Source organism: Dermacentor andersoni, chromosome 1, assembly GCF_023375885.2.
Source record: "Dermacentor andersoni chromosome 1, qqDerAnde1_hic_scaffold, whole genome shotgun sequence".
Classification (NCBI taxonomy): Eukaryota; Metazoa; Arthropoda; class Arachnida; order Ixodida; family Ixodidae; genus Dermacentor; species Dermacentor andersoni.
Window position 1 is genome coordinate 203,412,337 of NC_092814.1, and position 24,077 is coordinate 203,436,413.

General features: G+C 47.0%; 1 non-coding gene across 1 annotated transcript; it reads right to left on the reverse strand.

The window, feature by feature from the left end:
* Window positions 1-13,562: 13,562 nt before the first annotated feature.
* On the reverse strand, window positions 13,563-13,634 carry TRNAP-AGG (transfer RNA proline (anticodon AGG)). Its single transcript has one exon. It is a non-coding gene; the product is annotated as a tRNA-Pro (tRNA).
* Between the last annotated feature and the right edge of the window lie 10,443 nt (window positions 13,635-24,077).

A 24,077-nucleotide genomic window follows, 5' to 3' on the forward strand; every position in this document is an offset into this window, starting at 1 on the left:
AGCATGGTTCGTTCAGAACTCCAGCGCATCAGGCCCATACACTGCAGTACTTCAAGTGTAGGTTATACCATGGCCGCTCAATCAAAATGCACATGGTGTGTTTTGATCGATCGGCCGTGTTTATACAGCCTTGATCCGTCTTTACAATTGCAATTACCGCCACATCTTTCGCGCTATGACGCAACACTGTTGTGACGGCTGTGGGTTGGAGTAGCCTTCACTAACTCATGCAGCTATATGGCATTGGGATCACTGATTCGCCAATGTGCGCTAAGTGCAGACGTGAACAGATCATGGATCATCGCCTCTGCCACTGTTCCCGCTTCGACACAAAAATCCAAATACTCCACTGTGCCTTACTGAAGCAAAGCTCCTGCGAACCAGGCCTCGCCACTCATCAATCCAGAAAGCCACACGAGCAACAGTAGGGGAAGGTGACAGTCGAGCGCCCGATGTTAGATGTGCTGCACCTTGTATAGCGTGCATGATTGATCTAGAGCAGGGGTTTCCAAACTACGGCTCGCGGGCTGGATACGACCCGCGGAGGTCTTTCGACCGGCAAGCGGCCGGCGGCGGTCGATGCGACGACGGCCGGCACGCAGGAGAGCCGTTTTTCCCTGAAGAACCTCCGCTGCGCGTCTGCCTGCGAGCGGGGCTTTTCCACAAAACCTTGCGCATATGTAGCTTCTTCCTGAGATATAGCTTCACTGCAGTTACAAGACACACCATGACGCCACCTCGTCCGAGACAGCGCTTCTGGAGAATCATAGGACAATCGAGTGACAAGCGCGTGACGCTCCGATTGGCCTGCCCCGTCCACCACGTCAGAGGACGCGTGAAGCTTTTTCGACTTCGCCCAGGCGCTTGGCCCAGCTAGCTTTTTTGCACACGAAACTACACCATGTAAATTGCTGTAGTACAGTATAAAGCTCCTACCGTCCTTCATTACACAACATGTAGCAAGCTTCAATCCATAGCATGCGCGGTACGGTAACGAGGGAGGACACCTTTAAAGAATCAGAACAGGCTGTGTCCGCGTACAGAATGTACGTGGACAAACTAAAATCTGTCACAATCGGGAGGGTGCCGTGGGGGTGGGTGTAGAGGGAGAAAACATATCCGGAGCTACAATAAGACTCGTAGGGCAAATAATAAAAGCTCCTGAAGTTGGCGGATTTTCAATGTTATTGTACCGCATGCATGATTCACTAGCTCTGTGTTCCGTGGGCGTGTCCCATGTTCTGAAGCCTGTTGTTTCAGCTGCTGTTATGAGGTCGCATAGGCTCTATCACTGCCAGTTCCGTAAATTTCGAAAGGTGACGGAATCTAAGTTCGTATATTTTACGTATCACGCAGCAATTCTATGAGTGAGCTGCATAAAAGTTTTGTCTCGTTTCTTTAACCTTATGAAAAAGATAGGGTTGCTTGCATAGAAAGATCACCCCGAGCCACTACTTTCCAGTTGTGAACAGCTCTGAAAATTGGCCTTCTGCATCGACTTAATGGACCCCATAGATAAGCTAAATGCGAAGCTGCCAGGAAAGGCACCCATAGTTCATGACCTGCGCATGGACATAAAAGGCTTCAGGGCAAAAATAGTTTTTTTTTTTATGAAGCAGGCGCAAAATCAGAAGTGGGAGCATTTCCACTGGGGTTCAAGGATTAGTGCGGATACTAATATGGCACTTCCTTCGCTATTAGCGACGAGAATCTACGGCGACCTGCGCACACAATTTTGCGAGCAATTCTTTGACCTCGATGCCAGGCAGGAGGAACTATAAATGTTCCAGAATCCATTTAGTTGTGATGTGGATGTACTGCTAGCTTCCTCTCAATTAGATATAAATGAGCTGCAGCCAAATGAGAACTTGAACTACAAGCCCAAAGAAGACAACGTAATCAATATTTATAAATTAGTAGGCTCTGAACATTTACGAAACTTAAGGCCATTTGCCGGCAGATGCATGTCAAGTTTTGGCACTACCTACCTTTGCAAGCAAACCTTCGCCAGAAAGACCTCTGTCCCAGAAAGAGGTCGTCTACTTGAACAATTAATTCGGTATCCGAATGGTGTTCCTCTTCTTACGTCCGCAACCTAATTTTCCGTCTTTGCGTCCTTTAGGCACGTCGCTCCTTAGGAGCCAATAGGAATATAGGTGGCACGTGACGTCGAGCTTCGGCGCTTACTGCTGGCACACCGCCATGGGAGAGCAGGAAATCGCGCCATAGAGAAAGGAATTGAACAATAGCGGACACGGCGAAAACTGGCAACAGGGAATATGTCACGCTAGTACTCACATCAGCCGTTAGTTGACGCGAACATCGGAAAACAACAATGTGCACTGAAGTTAACAATGCTTTATTTTTTATTCTTTCCTGCTAAAACGAAATGGATTGCCTATAAATTAACTTATATCTTGCGGCTTATTTTTCTTGAGTTACCTAGAGACAAGCCAACGGCACGCCAGATGCATACGCCATGCGCCAGACACGCCACCGAAGCGAACGAGCGTTCGGCTATTCGGCGTCCCGCTTGTCTATTTTTTTTCTATCTAGCTCTGGTTTCTTGGGCTCTCGGCGTATTTTTGCGTACCTGCTGAACTTCGACACGGCACTACTGCGCTATTGGACCTCGTCAAGGTGAGAAATTCTGTTTGACAGTCTGCGCTGCATTTCAAGAAATTTAGGCATAGGGCACGGCACCGAGCGTTGTGGCGCAGTTAGCGAAAAACCGCTCGGCCGTTGTGGCGAGTTAGTTTTGCGTCTACGGACTTGTACTGGGACGTGTTTGTAACGCTTTCTATGGGTCCCAACATTATTTTAACATATTTCGGTACTTTTTTGGGCACGCTTTCCGCACTGGAGGTTGTGACGCAGTTAGCGAAAGACAACTCGACCGTTTTGGCGCACTTATGCGTGTACTGAACCTTACTGGGAGATGTTTGTGGCACTTTTTATGCCCCCTCCCCTCCCCCCACAACAACATATACCTTCTTTCGGTGGTCACACGTGTCGAAGGCGCGACGAGTGATTGCCAAGGGTGATACCACGGGAGTGTGTTGCTTGCGCAGGCAGAACGCGCAAAAGATAACGCCGAGGAGCTAAAAAAACAGGAACTTGTGACTCGAAAATTCCATCTTCTGAACGACTAAAAACAGGCGAACAGGCTTTGCACCCACACATTTCTCTTGAATGCGAGTAGAAGGCATTTTGCGAGCGTCTAGCATAGTCTGGCTGGGAGCCTGTGTTGCGGCCATCCCTCTGTACGTGGCGCACCATCGCGTGTGCTGAGGCCAAATTGTGTCGAAAACGTGCAGTCACTCGTGTATTGGTGCTCTTAAAGTGCAGGGAATAAGACCCGGTTCGTCATATTTCATGTATGATATTGTTTGGGATGGGAGTCGGATATTTTCTACGCCACGTTTGTAAAACCGAATTTCTATTGTTCGTAACGTCGCCCATTCACCATTTTCGCACGTTTCGCCTCAACACACAGTTTTTCTATAAGGCCTAAATGCCAAAATGAAACACGCTTGTAATTTACTTTTTTCAGCTGATGACGTCCGGTGGAGCGTCGCACGGAAACTACTGCTGCTTAAGTGGTGCGACAACATTGTATGAAAGCACCAGAAGCCCGGAACGAGCATACATATAGAGCAAAATAAACATTTCCTGGTTTCACAAGGCGCCATGCGTCTGCTTTCCGAAATTGCACGTTGCACCGAGGACAGATTCGATGGAATCTTGTAAAGATCGCTCCCAATCATATTTAGTTTACTAAATCAAAATCTCAGTTTCGCCCGAAAGCGAAGCATCGATTGCGATAGCAAATTTGCAGACAACTATACGAAGTAAGGATACTAGTTTTATCGGCCGTATAAACTTGTAAACATTCGATTACTAACTAAATTAACCAGCATGGTGTCACGTGCGCACAAGTAAACATGAGCACATCTCACTTGATGACCGCGGAAACTCGCTGTCAAGACGCTGGAGGGAGGAAATGCGGCAGCAGGAGCGATCGAATTGACCTTCGTGCTGTCTCTCGCTTCAACGCTACTAAGGGGTGAGAGCAGCGCATACGAAGCTATCGGCCCTCGGTGCGCCTAGACGCCTAGACTCTGTCCCGATCGCAGGTCGCTTTCAAGATAGGGCCCGTGCGGCCGCGCCATACGCAGCAACCTCCGGAGTAGAACGCACCCCCACTACTTCTACTCCTCCCGGTGCCTTGCGTGCAACGGAAGATGGCGCGCTTCCTCCCCGATTTCCTCACTTGCGCGCGCGCGATTGAGCCGCAATCGTCGGCTCGCCCTCGCAAGTTTTCACTCGCACTCGCAATGTGGGGGTGATATACAATATTCCACTTCCCTATGGAAAGTGCTACATTGGCAAACAGGAAGGCGCCTGAATGACCGGCTTAGGGAGCACCGCAATGCTGTAAACGCTCTGGCAGGCGTTGGTCATTTGGCAGAATACTGCCGTAGATGCACACGTAAATGCTTCCTGTGTTTTCATAACAAGCAAGTGCTAAGACGGTTTGCAAGGCAGTTAAATAGGGAAATATTTGAGGCATATTGCATTTCTAAAGCTGCTGACGAATGTGTAAGCGCTCTATCACTGGTACTCACTGATAAAAAGTGTTGCACCTTAAGAAGAACGTGGTGAATGCTTTGTAATGGCTTGTTGTGGGCGCCTATCGGCTTCGTTGCTCATTTGGTTGTCTCCCACGTAACACATTTGTTTATGCGTCTGTCTGCGCATTTATTTGAGCCTACGGTGGCTTCTTGGCATGTTTTTCTGGATAAAGCTTGTCAGTAGACCTGTCCCACTTTTTTCCGTTAGTATTGTTCGCGCTAGTAACTATGTCACAGCAATCGCTCACATAGCCTACGGCGCGTGGGGACGATGTTACTGCCCTTGGACTTTGTACGGAACATCACGGCGACCTCGATGACGACGGCGATGACTATGTCACAAATGCGCCTGGTGTGTCCAATAATTGCTATCGCAATAAAACAAATGGCGCGCCCACCAGCGCAGCCGGCGTAACGCATACCAGCTAGCGTTCAAAACGCGCGCGCCCAAAGCCGAAACCGAAAGTGTGGTTCAGGTTTGCACAACGTCCGCTTGGTGCGCTATAGTCAATTCGGCCGCTGGGCTCTTGTTGAATGTCTTTCTCTGTGATCGCGCTGCGGCCATAAAGTTTCATATTAGTATACCTAGAGGGAAATCTGGCGCTGCGATCGTTCAACCATCATGGGAATGATGGGAAGTACAGGCTTCGGATTGGCGTTCTGTTCACTGGCGAACCAGTCTACAAGTATTTTTTGCAGTTTTGGTTTCGCTTCAAGCTCAATTGCTATAACCTGCAGTGGGACAGTGCAACGCAAAGCTCTCTGCCTTTGTTATGTTGCTCGAAGTGGCGATAGCGCGCTGGGCCAGCGACTGAGACGATGTTTGTGTAGCGGTGTGGTGTCAAAGTCCTGACGAGAAAGCGACGGCATCGTAAACGTTGAAAGAACATGTTTTGAGCGTTTGGACCTTGGTTTGTTAAGTGTGTTAGGTTGGCGCTGTAGCGTTACGTGCTTTATGAAACTTCAGAATAGGGAAAAGAAGGCACTACTGATACAAGACATATACAGTTGTACTTCTAGTGGCTTGACAATCACATTTTATTGAGGGCTTCATCATGAATTGCTCGTTTATGTGCTCATTGAAATGCGCGTTTTAGGACTTTGAAAACACAAACTTACTTGTGGTAGGACAGGTTGCTGCTTCCTGGCTGTAGTCTAGGGTCGCAAAATGGGTGATTGCAAAGCCACGCCATAACGCTTCGGAAGCGGTATGTCAATATAAAGTATGATGAAGCATACTCGTAGGAGGCCACTAGCGTCCTAGCTAACACTGCAGCAGATGTGCTTAAAAGTACTTGAAGCCGTTCAGCAATCGTGGCAGCTGACGCAGCCTTTCGAAAGAGCGAGAGTTCGCAAGTGCCTGTCGTCTGCGAGAAATGTCTCGCGTTTGCAGCGAGCAAGTGTCGTAGCAGACGACACTTGCAGCATTCCGCTCAGGGGCGCAACACTTTCTCACAATACAACATTCTTATTTCCATAAATACTTGATGAGTATTTTTATATTAGTAAATGCACGGTTCTTATAGCTGTTGCAAAAATAAATAAATAATTATTCTCTGGCGTTAAATCGGGAACAGAATCGCACAAGAGTGCATACCTTGGTGTGTCGTGGTTATAAACCATAATAAACCATGCTTCCATCTCGCAGTCATACAAAGTTTATGTAGCGTGCTGTACATTATATGACATACTGCAGAAATAAAATTAGTTTTTACGCGATAATATTTGAGTATAGCTTCGTTTAATGCGCTGCAAGCAAACGCCACTAGTCTAAAGATCGAAGTCAATCCGAAGCCTGTACTTCCCATCATTTCCATGTAGGTTGAGGCAACGCTCATGAGAACCCCCGTAAAGCCCCTGAAACTTCGTAAAGTAGTACCACTCTCCTCCTCCGCTTTCACTCCTCCTCGTTTCTCCTCTCTTTCACGGTCCCTCCTCGACCATGGCGCCGCCTACGATGCTCGAGCGCAGCAGACGACCTTTCGCAGAGTGAATGCACGCATAGCAAGGCAGTGCTCTTTACGCGTTCACGTTGGCTTTCCAGCTCCGCGTAACTTCGTGTACAGCATAGAATTTCTAGTCGGATGCTTATACAAATTCGGTAACGGCATCTTTTGTTTCATTTTTTGATAACTATTTCTTAAAAAAGCACCTAAAGGAGTGTTAACGCTGTGCGTTGACGACTGCGAATGTATCGCGTGCCCTACGATTAGGTAAGCAGCATTTGTCAAGGGCGTGTCGCAAGATCTTGTTTCGAATGGTTGTAAATAACACGTTTACCATCGAATGACAACCTCTTGGCTTCCAGCAAGCCCTCAGCCTAAAGAATCCGCGCCGCCCTTACCATGTGAATTCGCGGCGCGTATCAGCTATGACGTACAAAGGCTGACGGAGATCACTGCTCTGGAGGTTCGAAAGTGTATTACAAGCTACAGTGCCGCCAACGTGCGTGCTTGCCAATCTAAGCGCGCGCAAAGCCTCAGAGGTGGGCGCTGGTGCTATTATGTTTCTCGTGTCCCAACGCCGACGGAAATACCGCGGCCGGTCATCGAGTCGGGACTGTGCGTACACAAGAAAATAAAATGAGTTTTTAGCATTCGTGCGCGAAGCGGGAGCGCGATAACAATGCTTGACTCAATCTCAAACAAGACCACTGTGGCCTTCAGTAATTTTTTCAGGTTAATGACTTATCGCGAATAACACTTCATCGTGCGTTGGTTCGTCCGTTTACTAAGTGACGTACGTGTCGCGAACCGAGTTGCACTGAGGTGCATGCATTGAGGACGGTTGCACTCCCTTCGAAGTAACATTTGCGAGACATGACTTTATTAGTGAAGTCATGATCGCGCGAAAAATCCCCCGCCATGACGCGGCCGAAATTGCGGCAAGTGAAATGATGTTTTATCCATAGGTTAAAATGATATGAAACGGCATTCGAGTTGCAAGTTAACAGTTTATTTTCAGCATAGATGCATTACAGATTTGCCTTTGCAGTCACAAGTCCGTGTGCACCATTTATTGTCTCATTGCGTAAATAAACGCACCAGCCTAAGAGTCCTACAGCAAGCGCGCCTCAATTAGGCATAGTGACTGTAGAAACTAATAGTGGCATAGACGAGCAAGCGAACGACTATATGAGCGCGCGAACTAAACGAGCGCGAACGAACGAGCAAACGACTAAGCACGAACGACGACTAATCCAGCCAGCGAACGGGCGGGCGACCGCACGTTTTCTTTGCGAGTGCTCCACCGCCGCATCTTAAGCTTCGCACACTTTAAAGCTCACGCGAATTAGCACATACGTCTCAATTACCTATGATGCGGTCGCCCGACGACGAACGCACCGCGTAACACGGTTTCGGGAGAGCACGCACGCTGTTCAACGGTGCCTCTGTATCGCAAATCCACCGGGCGACCGCCAACGAGGAACACGAACAAATGTGACAAACAAAGCTAGTCTATCTAAAGAAGGCTAGTAAGTAACCACAAAAGGCAGAGAGTTGCTCTCCTGAGGCGCTTTCATGATCGAGACTGAAATTTTATCAAAAGGACTGCGCTGAATCTTAAAAATTTCGTAATCACGTTATCGCACGCAACTTCGCGTGCCCGCGAACTCAAGCCGGTTGGCGTTCAAAACGATTAAGCGCACCAAATATGACTAACACGACCACATAGTGCGCATATAAGCAAAGCAGACGTTGCGTAAAAATCATGTTAAAGCGTGCGTACAAATGATAACATGCACAGTGAACTGTGCAATATCTACTACGTTATTGCCCGCAGCACAATACGCAAGCCTGGCACATACAATATTCTGAGAGAGCCACAACTTACATCACATAGTCGCGCGGAGGAAGTTGGTCGGAAATTCTCCCTCCCGATTCGGTGAAGCCATGTCTTTCTTCTTAACCCGTTGCGCTTACCGGACGGTATGGCGAACATACTCTTGCCTTTGCTAAAACTATATTGGCATCCGAACGCGCAGCAGGTCATGGTAACAGAAAATGACGTGAAGCGACGTCGCACTTGCCACAAAACATCCTTCAAGGCGTTCACAAGATCAAAACAACACAGAATAGGAACGGAAGGAATGCCGCCAACAAGCGCCGCTTCTCGAGCAAAGATGGCACTGAAGCGCAACTGTAAACAAACGAAGCCGGCGCAAGGGGCCACGTGATGCCATTAGGCCAATAGCGACGCGGCGTCGGCTTCGGCCAGAGCGCTGGAGGAGGAGGCGGCATTCTTCAAAGCGTGGCACTACTTTACGAAGTTTAAGGGGTTTTAAGCCCCCGTAGACACTAGCGCCACATTTCCCTCTACGGCACGGAGGAAGGAAACTAAGGAGAGGCCCTGACGTCACTCTTTGTGAAGCAAAAGTGAAGCCGGAATTTGGCGTTGCTCATGGCGATGCTCCGCCTTTTGGGCCACCCTCCTCGCTTGTTTACATCTTTCGCGAAACCACGCCGCGCTGCGCGTGGTGTCGCGCGCGGAGCGCGCGCGCTCGCGCAACATCTGGCAGAGCACGGTGCAGGTAACACAGCGCAACAAGACACGGTGACTAACGCAAACCCGCCCACTCAGCGCCTTTGCCACGGCCCGAAACCTACCAGAGCAACACGTGTGCGCGCTCAAAACCATAACAACGCCGCCATTGTGGCCCAAAAGGCGTGGCCATACAACAGAAAAAATAAAAAAGCAGCAAGAAAATGAGAACCTACTACGTCATTTCCGCCACACTTTTCTCCTAGCGCGCGGAGGGGGTAGGGCCTCTCCTTAGTTTCCTTCCTCCGTGCTCTACGGTATAATTAGAAACTCTATGGCTGCGGCAGTCTATGGCAGTCTTGGCGGATTGCTTTCTGTGGATTGCTTGTGGCGTTTGAGAGGTTCAGACATCTTTTGTGAAGGCGTGTGTCTTTTGAGTACAGTTTAAAATAGATGCAGTGCCGTCAACGAGTCATATGGAAATTCGTGCTAAAGAACGTCGCCGAAAGAAGGCCGAGGCGAGGCGATGCGACGGCGAAGACAGGTCGAATCATAGGAAGCGCGTAGAGCTCGTTTGGCTGCAGCAACTGAAGCGAAGCGCCGAAAGCGTGCTGCAGAGTCAGAGGAGGAATGCGAACGTCGGTTAGCAGGGGAAGCTGAAGCGGGATAAGTGTCAGGTGGACCCTGCTTTGCATCAGGTAGAAGCCGACCCGAAGCGGGCTAAGCGTCATGCAGATACCGGATTACGACGATCAGAAACTGAGATAAAGCCGCAGAGGCGGAGCGCCAACGTTTTCTGCACATTGGAACAACGCATGCCGTCAAACGAGACTTGCGAAGGGTGAATGCTAACACATTTCCGTCGGATCAACCAAGTGATCAACCATAATTTTTTTCTGGAACTCAGTATGATTGACAGGCAATGCTATCATGAACTATCGGGGTTTCTGACGCGACAGTATCTCACTGTTGGCACGCTTAGTGAGTAAACACACTACATGCTTGCGTTTCTCCTTTTCTTTTTTTTTCTTTTTTTGCTGTAAAGGCAAGAAGGTCATCCTAGCTGTCACGATCCACTCTGAAGTGCAGAATAAGCGCAAAATTATTTTAGCAGGTAAACAGTTAGTCAACTGGTGTCGCTCTGGCTATAGACCCATCTTTTTTCGTCATATTACATAGAAACAGAAAGAAACGACGAGAATTGAAGGGGCTCCACTGCAGCCAGAGCACACCATTTCATCGATACTGGGCTACACTTGCCGTTGACAACCTGATTGAATAAAATAGTTGATCTTTTTTCTAACAGACAGCGACATAATGTCATCTTAATGAACACAGCGCCAACAGAGACATGAACTAGAAAGAAGCAACGAGGCAGGCGCTGGACTGCGCATTCAGAAGCTTAGAAGAAGCAAAACAGTTTCGTACGTACAATAAGGTGACGTGAGTGCTCAGAAAATGGAGCGACGACCAAGTAAGAATTATATAAAAACAAATACTTCATACTCGGAATCTTAGTTGCGGTTTTGGTGTAACATCAGCACAGGACACAGCTTCTCATCGAGTTATGCAGCGCCCGCAAACAAACAAACAACGGTTTGGTCATTCTGAAACGTTGTCCCAGTACTGCACGTGGCTGACCGCAGCTTCTCAAATTCATGACCAGCAGTATCGGGTGAATTGCATCGAAGCAGCCGTGCGACGAGCCACAGGCCATGGTCTGAATGCATTAGTGCACCAGTACTCTTCTTTCTAATGATAACTCTGCAATTAGTACCCTGAGCTCCACCGACACCTTGAAGAGCACAAAAAAAATCCGGTAAAACCCATCTCACGTCGAATGTCGATGTTAATGCGATTATCACTCAAGCAATGTAGTGACACACTGTAGTGTGGCAACCGAAATGCGTCATATATGATGGATGTATGCAGCCGGAATCCCCAGTATCGCTCGCTTCAGCGGAACACGCTACCACATCTAGCGCCGCCCGCCGTGGCGCGCGTGTGAATATATATTGAGACAAGATTGTCTGAATATATATGACGTGGATTCGGTTCCGTCCAGCGCCAGATACGTTTTAGACGGTTTTTTATTGTCATTACAGTGCGGCACATACACAGTGACACATACCCAGTGACACTAGTTGGTCCGACGATTGGTTTCGAAACCGAGTCCCTCAGCACAGCAGTCCTATGTTCTACCCACTAGACTAAAAATATCCAGTGACCAAAGTTGGCGGGAAAACGGTTAAATAGATTTGCTCAAAACGGCTGAAGTAGGCAAATAATACTATTCATATTAAATAATTCCTAGATACATCTACCGTACTTTCGCGATTCTAAGCACCCCCCCCCCCCCCCCCCGATTCTAAGCACCCCCCTCTATTTTCACAAAAAAATGGGGGGAAATAGTTTGCATGCGAATCTAAGCACCCCCCTATTTGTTAGGAAGAGCGCGCAGCCAAGGCCGCCAAGCGCGCTTGCTCGCTCTGTCATCGAGCCGGAGCCGTCGGAGGCCAAGGTGGAATGACGTCCGCGGCGCGAGCCGGACTGCACAGCCGCGCGGACTCGTGAGCGGCAGTGATAGTGACTGAGCATCCGACACAAGCGGTGGGTTCACTGATTTCAGGGATTTTTCTTTTGGATGTTTGCAATATAAAATGTTATTTCTCGCACCAATCTGGTCGTGATGTCGCAGCAAAAAGAGGGAGGGGGGGGGGGGGGGGGGTCATTATAGATTTTTCGAATCTAAGCACCCCCCCACCCTCACTTTGGGCATCGCGATCATGAAAAAAAGGGGGTGCTTAGAATCGAGTAAATACGGTAATCACAGATATATCTAAGATAGATCTAATTTTGTAAAAGTACCTCAGGATCGTTATGGTGAATTTCCTGGGCGCCGCCATGTTGATCACTTGCTCAAGCGCCAATTCGTTGCCCCAGCTGCCTCCGTGTTTACAATGGATATGTCTGACGCTCCCCGGTGCAGAACAGCAAAACTCTGTTTCGCCGGATATTATTGACAGTCACTGAGTGGAAGACACGAGGCTTTGGGCACAGCTTCAGATAACATGTAAGTGCTTTCGGAACTCAACAAGCCTCGTCCAAACGGCGCAGGCAGCGTAAACAGTGCTAGAAATTAAGCGGGGCTAGAAATGCATTCCAAGCCGTCCACATTTTCCGCTTCTGAATTGAATTGGGATGCAATTTGCTCTCCATTCTTTATTTGTCAATCACTTTGAAGGAGCGGCTTGCCATATTTCTGACTCAGCAACGTTCATCAGTGCTGTCCCTATCTGATTATTTTCTGCCTAATCGCTCAAAGGTGTGCTCATAGCGGTAGATTTGTTCTTGTCGCGCACCAAGGAAGAAAGAAAAAAGAAGAAAGGAAAGGAATGCCCGACTATTACAATACTGTCTAATGCGAAATTTGCGCGCAGCTGTACATACGTGTTTTCATTCTGCGATATATTGAGGCTAAACATTTGAAACCAATATTGCCGCACCCACTGGCAGTGGGTCAGTCACGTCAGCGCCTTTGCAGAGGGGAGGGCAGTACGGAAACGCTAGCATGATGAGCGGAATCGAAGGCAGCTGTGGAAGAAGACGACGACGAAGGCGCCAGCGGTGGCACGAGCGCGTTCGCGCGGTTACGCCGAGGCACGGCGACGCTCAACCCAGGAACGGGAGCCTAAGAACGGCGCTCTAAAAAACGAATAAGCGTTATTTGGCACATCTTGACTGACTGGGAAAAATAAAAGGACAAGTGGGCTTGTCCGCGACTTGAACCCGGGACCTCTCGCATGCTAAGCGAGAATCATACCTACCTAGACCAACGAGCCGATGTCGGTGGACCTCAGCGACCTGTTTACACATTCGTAATATCTTGGTTCTGGAACAAGGAAGAAGATAAGAATAAAAATGCACGCAGAAACTCCTATGCATGGGAGTTGTCTAAGTGTGCGTAAGCATTGTGCCACTTGCTCATTTCCACGCAACCCGGTGTCATTATCAATGTTATGAAACTTGATCCGGCCAATACAAACGACAACGCTGCGGCGACACGAACTAGTGCAGAACGCGCCCCAAGCAGCATTGATGACGCAAGGAAAGTACTGCAGGTGGCGGCGCCAGCTGTGCTGATGACTTTTCGATCATTATAAGCCGTTATCACTCGTTAGCGCCTTATCCATCTGCGTCGAACCATTATAAACCGTGACCGAACGTACTCAGGCGGCGGCTTCGTATGGCACCGCCGCGCGGACCGTTCCTTGAAAGAGGACCGACAAAGAGTACCGACTACTGATAGCTTCACGCGCTGTGTTCTCGCCGCTTACTTAGCATCGAAGAGAAAGCCCGTATTGGGTAAGCATAGAAATGCCCACGCATTTAGAAAACAAGAAAGCATCATGCGTCACATCCGGGCTGTCCAAGCGAAGAAATTGTGGGCTCGTCCGGGATTTGAACCCGGGACCTCTCGCACCCTAAGCGGGAATCATACCCCTAGACCAACGAGCCGAGTTCTGCAGCGCACAGCGAAATATTTACACATTCGTAATATATTTGCTCTCTGCCACAATGAAGAAGAAGAAAACTATTCAGACCCCACGCACTGTGGGAATCGATGTAAGCGAAGCTTTCTGTGCTGTTTGCTTTGATTGACGAGAATTAGCAGTGATGTTGACGGCGAATGCGTAATTTCTTCAACGTTTTGCCCAACACAAGAGTGGTGAGTTGATGTTAAGCGTTACCTTGCATGCACCACTGCCGTTTGTCTGCACAGAACACAAAACACAAAGGGAGAGGTGTTTGCTTGAGGCGTTGTTGTGCGCCATATTTCCTAACCTATGAGAGGGTTGAGCATTGGCATTGCCTCACATGGCACATCGGATCGTGGCAGTAGCATTAAACATGAATTGGATTATGGGGCTGCATGTGCCAAAACCACAATCCGATTATGAGGCAGGCCATATTGGCGCACTCCGGATTAATTTTGGCAACCTGGTGTTATTTAACGTGTCTTTAAATCTAATGTGTCCTTAAATCTAATTACAGCTGTGAAGAGGCGATCCGGGAGCTCGAGAGGGCATAGTGCACATTCGACGCGGTGCGGTCCAAACGTGTTCCTCATGTTTCTTTTCTTCTCTGCCACGCTCCTGACATATATACACACGCTCTGACCCCCCCCCCCCCCCCCTATGCGGTGTGCCAGACAACAGCAGCCACAGCAGCAACAGCAGCAGCAGCAGTGGGAAAGTGGAAGGAAAAGGCAAAGAAAGCTTTGCTTTAAAACATCATTCGTCACATCCGGACTGACAGCGAATACTAAAAAACAAATGGGCTCGTCCGGGATTTCAACGCGGGATTTCTCGCACTCGAAGTGACACGCATGCCCCCAGACCAACCAGCCTTCTTTTATTCGTTATTTCCTTTTTTTTTTTTTTGACAAATACAAGAACAAGAGAAATCGCTACACGGATACTAAAAATGCTGACAGAATTCCGGCCAGCACAATGGGGCTGAAAACACTTTATAGCAATACAATGTATTACAAGGGGTTAGTGTGTTCAGGGGTGGCACGCGCCATACATTGCCGTGAGGCAGAAAGCGTGGGAAGGTCCGGCACTTGAATGCCAACCTATGCGACAGCAGCGCCGCCGCCAACATCCGTCGCATAGGGTTTCCCGTCGCTCATTCCTGCTGTTTTCACTTATGTTGGTTGTGCACCGCTAGCGTGTGCGCAGAACTTTCTGCTGTTAGTGACATTTTCTTTTTGTAGTTTATACAGTTCAAATGATGCATACGTTTAAAATAAAGGCTTGCTTTTTCCTCAGATATTACAGTTTGAATTATACACAGCGGTAGTTAAAAAATTTGATTACGGGGTTTTACGTGCCAAAACCACTTTCTGATTATGAGGCACACCGTAGTGGGGGACTCGGGAAATTCCGACCACTTGGGGTTCTTTAACGTGCACCTAAATATACAGGTGTATATTTAGGTACACAGGCGTTTTCGCATGTCGCCCCAATCGAAATGCGGCCGCCTTGGCCGCGATCCGATCCCGCGACCTCGTGCTTAACAGCCCAACACCATAGCCACTAAGCAACCACGGCGGGTGACATCGATTGTCGCCGCAAAATAAATATCTGAATGCAGTATGAAGTATTGAATTACTTTTAATTATCCAACTTTGAAGTAACTCATGTGAGTGAAACTCGAAATTAATCCATTCATTATAAATGAATCAATCAGCCAACCCATTAATTACATAATAGAATATTCCGTTGGTAAATTAATGAATTATTGAATTGAACAGGTAATCAAATAATTAGTTGGTGAATAATTAGTTAAGTATAACTAAGTGTACTCCTGATTTGCATTACTCACATTATCTAGATAATTGAGTAGTTAGGTAAATTATCATTATGTTATTAATTATTTTTGCTATATCCAATAGAGTGTTGATCCTGTGACTTTTAGAAATTAAGTAGCCATTCTCTTTACAGAATGTCTATGTATTGTATGAGTGACATCTGCTTACGGAGGAGCAGGTTTTCATTGATAAATTTTTTTCATATTTGACACGTAAGTGGAAAAAACTGCACGTGTATTTCCACAGTTATTGATTTTCTGCAGCCTAACAATGTATAAGCAGCCATTGTGATTTCTACGGCTGACTCTTGTATAACACTGGATTTCATACTGCCATATATATAACGTGACGAATTGGCTCGCTTTCCTTTTCAATATGTTTACCCTTTCTAGACCCGTCACGCAATACTCCACTTCAGAGCCTGTGCTGACCTTGAATAAAAAGATGGAAAAGAAAGAAAAAAAAATATGCTCGCAATGTTATTATTATTGCCTTTTTTGGTGTGATTAGCATGCTAAGCCTACTTACCCCACTTTGGAGTGTGCGATCCAGCCCTAAACTTTCACTCTCACTCGTAATCAATAATCTTTGATTTAGGTGCCGCTTAGTGGCACCCGCACCTCGGCGTTGGTGTTCTTTAGGTTAACTCTAGGCGGACACAACGCACGAACCGACCTCGGAGGCCATTGTTTTCCATTTATTAGCCGGTTAAATATCATGCCACCTTCCAGTTTGTGACATCATTAGTGACGTCATTACTTCCGAGTTTCCAGGAATTTTGCAAAAGTCGTGCTCACGTGGCGGTTCTCTAAACTCTACCATTCTGTGCTTTGGTGTGCGGTAATCAGCGATTTCTAATGAACTATAATAACTTCGAACACTTCAGTAACTCAACTTGTAACTAAACGTAAGCTCTGACATCATATCTACAATGAAACCCATACATTTTGTACTTTAGTATTCTTTTTCTATTTTCTTCTGATTTATCTTGAATTTCGTCCACACTCTTATGAGGAGGTGAAACGGAAGTGCTGCACAAAAAACAAGTGTGTCACCGTCACTCGATACTCGTGACACTAAAAATAACGCTACAAACATTCGCAAGCACAATCGGCTCTACGAGGCGTCGTTGCAGAGCGCGCCGGGAGAAATTCGGTGGCTTCTATACAACCCGTGTTGAAGTGGTGCCACCTGGTCACGTCTACAAAAGGAGCCTCAGCCACGGGCCCTCCCTGAACATACTGCCTCCTCCTAGTACACTGTAATAACAAGACGCTTGCGTAGGTGGGAATACCAGTCAGGTTTCTCAGTTCTCAGATCAACGAGCTGATGACTATTCACCTCAGCGACATGTTTACATTCCTAATATATCGGCTCACAGCAACACGGAAGAAGAAAGAAAACTAATAAGCACTAATCGTTTCATCCAGGCTGACATAAAAAAAAAGTGCGCCCGTCCAGGATGGAACCCGGGACCTCTCGCACCATAAGCGAGAATCATACCCCACGACTATAGTCTCTTTTTTTTCTTTCATGGTATTTATTACAGTAGCAATCAACCCGATATTCACCAGTTGTGCATAGTCAGAGAATGGAGAGCACAATGAAAGTCACACACAGAAAAGACATCGTTCATACTTTGGGTAGAAACGTTGATTTCACTTTAGAAGGGCGGTAAGGATAGGCACCACACCAAAATGGGGTACCAGTCCGGTTGTGTATCAAGTCCATCATAAACCTGTTTTAGGTGTAGTGTCATTTGGATGAAATGTACCCTTGAAGGTACAACCGTTTCGACGTTTCGGTCCATCATTCGCGTTTTCCGCTGGAGGACATCCCAAAATAGGATGGCGTCGGTGCAGCTAATAAAACAATGTTCAATTGTCTCTGGCACATCACAAACACGACAGTTAACAGAAGAGACAAAGATACCTTTTTCTGTAGCCATGTTTTTACCGGTATCATTTCACAATGAAGTTTATAAAAGAATTTTTTGCAGCAAGGGGATAAACATATTTTGCGAACACGCTTTAGTACATCGTGGCCTAGTCATTTATTGTGTAGTGATCGGTAAAATGGAGGCGGAAATAGCATGGACAGTAAATCTTTGTATAACGTTTTACGCAACACAGAGTACAAGTATCCAGTGGAAAACCGAACTGTCAGGAAACGAACCGCCAATTAAACTTCTTGCATGAACCCCTACAAGCATAAACGCGAAGAAAAATTGGAAGGAACAATTAAATCAGGTAACGCATTAACAAGTGCTACTTGCACGAATGACCGAATTATAGGATGCGATGTATCGCGAAAAAAGAAGAAACGAGACACTATTTGCCGCACATAAAGATGTACTAAGCCCAGTCCACCTTCACTAACAGGCTTAAAAATATTGTCTCGCCTCATGGGCTCAAAAGTTGAAGACCATACGAAGGTTGCAAAGATTCGGTGAAAGCGTTGGATGTATAGCCTGGCACAATGAATAACTTGCAATACATAGTAAATTGCTGTTGCTAAGAACTTATTGCAGGCTTCGGCTTTCCCAAAAATAGAAAGTCGGTGTGGAACGAATGTCTGGGCGTAACTTTGCAAGGCCGAAAACCGTTCTTTCCAATAGTGTGCGCTTAATTTATATGCCTCATGCGGCACGCCAACATACTTTGGCGGGACATCAGTCCACTTAACGCCTGCAAACTGTTTTGGTGTATAGCACCATGAGCCAAACCATAAGCCTAAGCTTTTCGAGGAGCTCATTCGTGCTCCTGATAAGCTGCCAAATTCCTCTATTGTCGATACTATACCTGTTTAACACTGAACTTATCCGTGCAGAAGAACGCTAGATCATCTAGCGATGTCCCTATAGTAATGGGAACATTGGGCATACTTGTTTTACTGAAGAGCAAACGGAAAAAGGTTCAGAGAGTTTGCCATTAATAACTAAACGAGTGTTACAACAGGTATAGCAAAGCTTAACACCTTTAAGCATAACGGAGCCAACATTGGCATGCTCCAGAAGAGAAAATAAATAGGAGTGACTGACAGCATCAAAAGCTTAAGCAAGGTCTACCTGGAGCATTGCAAGCTGCTCAGTGGAACCGTAACAGTACTGAAGAAGTTTACGGGCGATATGTATGTTGGTTTTAATGTAAAACTTGCGGACAAAGAGCAACGCTGCGACACATGCTCTGTGAATGTGCCGGCAACAACGGTAATCAAACCAGCTGCGTTCGCGACGCGTCCATAATCGCGGCCGTTGCCAGAGTACGGGAAGGCTCGAGCTCGCTTCTTCAGACGCCGCCCCGGATGCGGGAGCCGCCGGGGTCCTTCTCCGTAGGCGTCGCCGCCACTGGGAGGCGGCTATCAAAAGTTCAGAGCTGGCAGACAAGCTCTGGGCCGTCCGGCAAGCCGAAGGTGCCGCCCGAGTCCAAGGACTTCTAGCCGCCACCTAAGGCCACCACGGCAAGAACTGCCGGACTATTCTTTATAAAGTTTCTTCTTCTTAATAAATCAGCCCCTAATTCCACACGTCTGATGGGAACCAATGAGAATCGGCATCGCAAATTGCAATCTATTTGCAAAAATTTTATAATCCACGTTTGATAATGTGATTGGTCGGCAGCTTTAAACAGAACGCAGTTTCTCCTTATATGAACTTTTGGGAAATAAAACTGCGTGGGTTTTCCAAAAAGATTGCGGAAGGGCGTCCGCCTCTAACCTTGTAATAAAGATTTCTAATAATATTGGACTGAAAATTGATTTGAAAGCTTTGTAAAATTCACTTGAAAGTCCATCCGGGCCGGGTATTTTCGACAAAGGCAGCTGATCAATAGCTAGCTCAATTTCCTGGATCGTAAGGCTACCACTGATGAATGCACAGTCATCATCCTGCCACGGTTTTACAAGAGATACAAAACTCTCTAAAACTTTTGCATCGTGATCGTCGGGAGGGGCACTAAACAACACAGTCTAGTAAGTTTCGAATTGAGAAATTATGTCATTCGTATTTGTTAGAAGACTACCTTCGGAGTATATTTCCGGAATTACTTTGGAAATAGCGTGACGTCGCTCGTCAAGCAAAGCTTGACGTGTTCGCTGCTCTGACTGCAGAGCACGCATATTTCGAGATCGAATGCGCGCACCTTTGTAACGCAGTCTTTAAAACTGATGGTAGCGCTAAAAAGGACGGACACACGATGAAAAGACGACACGACGACGAGGAAACGCTAGCGTTTCCTTTTCGTCGTGTCGTCTTTTCATCGACGAGGAAACGCTAGCGTTTCCTCGTCGTCGTGTGGTCTTTTCATCGTATGTCCGTCCTTTTTAGCGCTACCATCAGTGTTAAAGAATGCATCACCAACTAGGCCATCACCAAGTTTTATTTTGTAACGCAGTGCATCATACTTTTGTAATTCACATTTAAGATTTTCCATGTCAACAATGTAAGTGCCTGGCATTTCGTATTCCATCTGATAAAGGTTGTATAGGCTCTTACGAAGTCTTTTTTTTTCATTCTTTCTATAGAAGGCTTTCAGCTGTACGAATCTCTTGTTTAAAGAGTTCTCAAGCTGCAAGTCAGTAGAGAGAGAAGTTGTTTGGGCCATGCGCAAGCGATAACATAATTCCTGATCATTTAGGAGCTCGGAGTTAAGCTTCCAGAGTACCACTGTGGTCGGAATTTGGTTACAGATTTCTCGCCAATCTTTGCGATAACCATACAATGATCAGAGAATGAAACTGGGATGGTAGTACAGGACAGTCCTCGGGAGAGGAGTGATGAAGAAACATAAATCCGATCAAGGCGGGCGTAGGAGCGACCTTGAATTCGTGTATAAGAACGAGATCCCTGTCCCGACACTCCTATATCAATGAGCCCTGTATTTTCTACTATGTTAGACAAAACACCATTCCTGTCCTGCTGAGTGTTAATGCCGCTTCGATCACTCGGATCACAAACAATTGAAAGCTCCCATTAACACATTGCAACGATCACAGTTCATTAGACTACGCTCAGTATCAAATAAGAGAATTCGTTTTGCAGCGTCATTAAATGCATAGACGTTGACTATTCGCCATGGCACACCCTGCAACACAAAATCACAACATATATATCGACCTTCAGTGTCTACATGGTAACTAAATGCTAAACAAAGTAGGCTCTTTTTCAGAAACAGGAAACAGCCCGCGGAGAAACCAAGAGCGTGTGAAACGCAGACATTATATTCAGACAGAAAAGGACGCAAAGCCCTTTCTGTCTCGTCATCACTCTCAATCTTCGTCTCCTGCACGGCGACGAAGTCGACGCTCTTCCTAGACAAAAGCCGGCGAAGCTGCGGCTGTTTCTGGAAAGACCTAAGGCCTCGTACATTCAAAGTTGCGAAAAGAAGTTGCTGGGACGGGGTCATGGTGACTACCCACTATTTAGACTTAATTCTCTATGTGGTCAGTCCTAGAGGGTAACGGTGAGGCTCCCTCCGAACCCTCACCAGGCCTCCTGGACTGTGATCGTCGGCACTTTCCTGAGTGTTTCGATGTTTTGCGGTGACGTGCTTTTCTTGTAGTACTGGTCATCTCGCTGTCCGTACTTGATTCCAGTCTGTTAGTCGCACGGCGCTTCGTAATTGACGTATCCGCGCTACTTCGTCTGTCCTCTGCCAGCATATCGCACGTGTTGAGATGCTTCGGTGTAGCAGGTGAGTCATCAGCGGCTCCCTCATTCTCTGGCTGGGCAGCAACTGGCTGCGTGGTAACGGGTGCTTCTTTCTCTTCGCTACTTTCCTTTTCCACGGGCAGTTCTTGGATGCCATTGTCTTTAACATGTTGAGGGGCCTTAGTGGCACATCGGGTCTCCGCGGAAGAGGGAACGTCTCCAGTCGCGTTGAGAACCTCAGTAATATCCATTATATGATCTTGCAAGCTTTCATCCGGCGGCCTTGTTCTGTGCCGTAACTTATCGGCGTATGTTACGACACATTCTTCAGCTGTGTGGCCAAAGCGCCGGCCGGCTTCACAACGTGGGGTTCTGCAGTTTCGACGAATGTCCCCAACCTTGTTACAGCGGAGACAAAGCTGGGGCCGACCTGGAATCAATACAAGGTTCTGCACTCCACAAACAGGTAGCAGATGTGGAACGTCCCCCACGCCGACTGCATCGGCAAGAGTCAACACCCCGTCTCGATTTAGGGTACGCATTGGTTCCATTTCCGATACTCTCCTGCTTTCTGCTGCAATAGACTTGACTTTCCCGTAAGCCTGGAGCGCATCTCTAATGTAGTCGTCTTCCAAACGCTCAGGAAGCCATAAAAGCTTCATTTTTACTTCCGTGGGATCGGGATCAATAACGACGCAGCGTCTGCCTTTTACGGATAATTCTCCCCACGTGGCTAGCTTTGATTTTGTCATTGCTGATTTGCACGTCACCATCCACACGTGCGACATCCGAAATTGACCGATGGAACTTATTTCCCTCAGGTCAATAACGTTCCGAAGGGCGTCTCTGAAGTCTTGGGCTCTGTACGGTCGACCACTTAAGTCAGCATGCAGGAAAACGGAGTCCACAACCAGCTTACCGGTAGGAAGACGAGGTAGCACAATACCGTAGTCATTGCTGCTGGCTGAAGCCTGAGCAGCACCTCGGCCAGGTGCCGATAGATCCTTTGGAGCGGAGAACATGAAAAAGCGACCGTTCGGAACGCCGTCTTCTTTCTCCCCCACGACTATATATAGTCTTCAGCAACACGTTTACGTATTCGAAATGTCTTGGCTCGCTGTTGAGTGAAATTCTCCTAAAGATCCCCGTGACCTGCGCCGCGTATCCTTCTAGCTTTTTGATTGTCGTGAGGTTGCATCCATTTCTCTGGATATACATGCCCAGAATTCTTATTTCCTCCACCTTGGGAACCTCATTTCCGTTTACGAAAACAGTGATGGGTCTGCTGCTTCCAGCGTGTCTCCTTTGATATTTTGGCTCAATGATTAACAGCTCCGATTTCTGTGGCGAGCACGCCAAGCCTCTGCTGGCCGCATACTCTTCCACCATATTCGCCGCTATCTGTAGTTTTAGATCTTTAGGAGAATTTCACTCAAAGGCAGGGGCCTGCCAAAATCCAAGGCATTTCGGCCGACTGATCGCGCTACCAGTTGCTGCGCAGAACGCCTTAGCAACACTGACAACTTTCTGCGCGCTTCTTGCATCAGTGCAAAACACGGCTATGTCGTCCGCGTATGCTAAGACCTTAATTTCACTGCTCAAAAACGCGTAGCCTCGAATACATGGCGTTGCAAAAAAACGTAAACAAAAAAGCTCCAAGTATATCGCAAAAAGTAGAGGGGACAACGCACATCCTTGTTTCACGCTCGACCGCACAGGAATTGACATACTTAATTCTTTGTTGATGACTAATTTGGCTGTGCAATCGTGATATACACCATTTTAACACCTTCAGTAATTACAGATCCAACATTTACGTGCTCCAGCAATAAAGACAGAACTTCATGTACAACTTTGTCGAACGCTTTATGTAAGTCTAGCTGAATCATAGCTACGCGATCATGCACTGCGTCACAACATTCCAGAATACTTCTTGCTATGTTTATGTTTGTAAAAATTGTTCTACCTTTAATGCCACAGGTTTGATGCGGGCCAACAAGGGACTTAATAACGTTTTGGAGCCTTCTAGCTAACACTTTCATGTATATCTTATAATCTGTATTGGTCAAACTAATGGGACAGTAGGACTCAACTGAAAGTAATTTTGCAGGATCGTCCGTTTTGGGGATCATTACTACGTGCGCTGTCCGGAACGAGAGAGGCGCTTTCTTTTTTTCATAGCATTCAGTGATCACTCGGTATAAAGCCACTGCCATTTCTGCCTTAAAAAATTTGTATATGGCAGCACCCAGTCCATCTGGCCCAGGTGACTTGCCATTACCCAAGTCATCGATTGCCGCTTCAATTTCGGCCACGGTAATTTCAGATTCCATTGATTCTCTAACCGTGTCCTCCAATCTTGGCATAAGGGCCAGAAAGTGGGCTTTGAAGTACTCGGCGTGATAAATTCTTCCTCCAAGAAGTTCGGTATAAAATTCAACAAAAGCAAGTTTTATCTCTTCACTTTGTCGTGTAATTTTGTTGCGATATCGAATTTCATTTATCTCCTTATTTGCAGCATGTTTCTTTTCTTCACTAAGCACACGCTTAGTGGGCGTTTCGCCCAGCCACAACTTTTCAGTGCGCGCCCTTATCATTGCGCCGCGGTACTTATCTTCGTCGATCAACTCGAGTTTTGCTTTCACCTCTCATTTCTTTTTTGAACGCTCCAGGCACTTCATGTTCGACCCCTAACATGTACACCAGCTCACTGTGTAACTGTTTCTCTTGTTGCCTTTCCTTGTGACGCAATACACATGCTATATCGATGACAGCAATTTTTATGTCACATTTAAACTGCTCCCACACTGATATGAAACTTGGTTTTCGTATACAGGGCATTTGAAAGATACTCCTTGGCTCTCGTGACGAACACTTCATCTTGCAGCAGTTTTTCATTGAACTTCCACAGGAACCAATTAAACTTGACACTCTTTCG